Genomic DNA, 3,447 nt, shown 5'->3' on the forward strand with positions numbered 1-3,447 from the left:
CACACCAGCATCGGTTGTCAAGCGATGTTGGGGGGACAGACAGACATGCAAACACATACACACATACATATATATATACATATATACGACAGACTTCTTTCAGTTTCCCTGTACCAAATCCACTCACAAGGCTTTGTGAGTGGACCATGTGGTTGGTAAGCAAGCTACTTACCACACAGCCACTCCTACGCCTGTATGGGAACTTTCTTGGTGTAATCCCATGGTCGTTCATGACCGAAGAGCGTCTTTACCCTTTATTATATATATATAATTTATACACCAGGGTAAGTACATAAATGTGAAACTGGGAGCGGGGAATAGTACTCAAATACCGGAGGTAAAGTAACATGCCTTATTAATAAAACTGCAACGACATTCGCAGCAAAACCGTTACGCAGCGTTTCACGCTCCTGCTCGTTAGACAGTTTTGGTAACCAGCTTTATTAATAAAGTATATTATATATGTATTATTTGTATAGGTATATGAATATATGCATGTACTTATGTATGTATGTGTGTATGTATGCATAGTAATAACGAAAACCTTTCAAGATGGAAATTTATACATTTTATTGATGTGAGTGTGTGCGTGTGTGTGTGTATGCACATGGTTATGCTGGACTATATTCAACATCGATGGGACATTATTAAATATTATCTATAATTTCTATGGATGTTACTGGAGTCCACTACTTCACGGACATACTTCATCAAGCATTTTGCAATAATGAAGAAATCCAAAAGAAGCACCCAACTATCTTTAGCATTTGTATAATGCAAAATCCCCGATAAATTATGCATATGAAGTGATGGAATGTCTTAAGATACATAGATATCATAAATAATACTTACTAATACTCCATGGATGTACGAATACAGCCGCAAACAAACGTGTTATTCAGAAACATATGTAGTGATGCATTAACAGAATATATAATTTTCCATCCACAAAATGTCTCGTCATAACTATATTTATCCTAATGTATAAGAAGTTGCATGTACATAACCATCCCATAGGATTACTCTGGAAGATGGAAATAATAGGCGGTAGCCTACAATAAGTAGCATAGGGGCATGTGTTTTTACGTGTGTGCGTGTATATATATATATATATATATATATATATATATATATCATATACATATACACAAATCTCTCTCTCTCTCTCTCTCTCTCTCTCTCTCTTTATATATATATGTGTATATATATATGTGTGTGTGTGTGTGTGTGTACGTATACATATATGCATACATACATACACACATACTCATATAAGCCAACATATTGTATCGAGGAGCATATTCAAAGCAAGTAAAACTTATGCAAAAATGTACCAACATTAACTGGCGTATTCATTAAAGATCTCCTGTATCCAGTAATACATGTCTGAAGGTATTAATCGACAAATGAAAAAATAGTAGGTCAAATAAAAGAATATGTTTGGGATAATACCTCCTTAATAACATCTCTGGGGATGTTTTTGACTAAAACATGATTTTAAGAGTAGATTTTATTAGTTCCGCGCAAAGAACAACGATTTGGGAGATTTTGAGTTCGAAATATTTAAAATAGTAAGATATGATTTCGTTCTGAAATGAGAACCTGATAACATGATTTTAAAGGATTTTGAGAAGATTTAAATGCCCAAGAAAAGTTTTTGTTGATACTGCCAAATGTAAATTTATTTATGATGTAGTGAAACACATGAATTTTAGATTTCTCTAGAATCATTACACGTACATATAGGAAAAATCCAAAAGTTTATATATCACAACATAAATAGAGAATCCTCGCTTTTGCCTGTAAGCTTCATATAGACTACTGAAGCAAAATGGCTAGCCCCTAGAGGGCACCATATTTCGTTTAAAAATCACAAAATTAAGTTCATAGCTGAATCCAAATGATGAATCCTCAAAGAATTAGATATCGTAAATAAGCGAAACCTAAATAAAATTATTGACAGTATTCGCTAATGTAGTTACCTCCCTCTATGGAAAACAGTTCTGCTGCATTTAACCAAATATAACCAAATATACAATAGACAGTTATGGATTTACTCAGTTTGACAGATCTAAGTTTAATCTTTCTATCTCAAAATGTCTACCGCTTACCGCTTTGGGTATCAGCAAGAACATTATATCCATTAGCGATCTGAATATTCATATCAGGCATGCCAGAAAGTATCTGCGTTCCTATGGACAAACAATTTTCATGAAACATAATAGATAAGCTGTTTGAATTTTACGATGAGCAACTATGATGCGGTGAGGTATGTAGACATGTAGACTTGTATGCTGATATACATATATATACATACATATCACTCTCTGCAGAAGAAATTGAACTTCACAGACATCTTAATACATTTTAGAGTTGAGGATTTGAATTTAGCATTCCATATGTCCTACCATCAATTAAAGAGGCTTAGAAAACCTATAAACACATTTAAAAAATGTAATTTCAAAAATCGCTCTCACAACAAATATCAGATCCCACACAAGATATAGGTAAATGAAAAGAATGTCCCCTAGCAGAAAACTAACGGATAACTCCTCTAGTCACGTACCAGAAATAAGGAACAAGTTAGCAGTATTAGGTGATGAAACACGATATGTTTATCAGATGGAGTAACTTGAAATCGTGCAGTGTCATCTAACAACTATGCAGTAAATTAGATATTTTATCTCGAAAAACTACAATACATTCCTCGTAACAATCGACATTAGCATATAACCTGGCCAATTATAGAGCAATAATTAAAATTGTGTTAAAGAGAATTTTTAAATCGTTCTTGCAACGCGTACATTGAGATCTGAAACGATTGTTCGCCTATTTATTCTTAACATGTCTTAGCAGATTAAGACGCGAAATATACTGGTGCAGTGTACGCCATATCAGAATAATTTAATACGTGTTAAGAATAAATGTGCGAGAATTCGCCCTTCGAATTTCTGGCTATAAACGGTGCAAATAATGATGTTTATGGTTGGCATAAATACGTACCGCTCAGCAAACGATTTGTTTGCTTAAAGAATAAACAAATCTAGCAGCTGCGTTTAGCGTCAGAGTTCCGGCTACTTATATCCGAAGAGACACAACATGTCAAATCGCCGTGTCCCAGAATGCCACGCATCAATGAACCGAGTGTGTTGCACATACTTCGTCGTAAGAATGGGAAGTTATTATTCTCCTATGACGTATGCCACGTCAGAATCTGCCTAGACGTGTTATGAATAAATATGCAAATAAACGTTACGAGAATTTCCGCTCTCAGAAATAATTAAATCAGTACCATTTCACTCACCTGGGAAGCATTTAAATAAGGAGTATCTCATGATTCGTAGACTATTGTGAAATATAAGAGAAAAAGTTCCGCAAATTGTTAAACTTTTTTAACATTTTTACTGATTATTGAAAACGTATATCTTTTAATGTTTATTAGAAGTA

General features: G+C 34.0%; 1 long non-coding RNA gene across 1 annotated transcript in view; it reads right to left on the reverse strand.

Annotated features, from left to right (window-relative positions):
* The window catches only part of LOC149134693 (uncharacterized), a 48,943-nt gene extending 45,714 nt beyond the window's left edge, over positions 1-3,229 (reverse strand). The window contains exon 1 of the long non-coding RNA XR_016242458.1: positions 3,004-3,229. This is a non-coding gene — a long non-coding RNA (uncharacterized LOC149134693). The remainder of the gene's footprint in view (positions 1-3,003) is intronic.
* Positions 3,230-3,447: the final 218 nt, after the last annotated feature.

The sequence above is a fragment of the Octopus bimaculoides genome, chromosome 7 (genome assembly GCF_046866305.1).
Source record: "Octopus bimaculoides isolate indiv1 chromosome 7, ASM4686630v1, whole genome shotgun sequence".
In the NCBI taxonomy this organism is placed as follows: domain Eukaryota; kingdom Metazoa; phylum Mollusca; class Cephalopoda; order Octopoda; family Octopodidae; genus Octopus; species Octopus bimaculoides.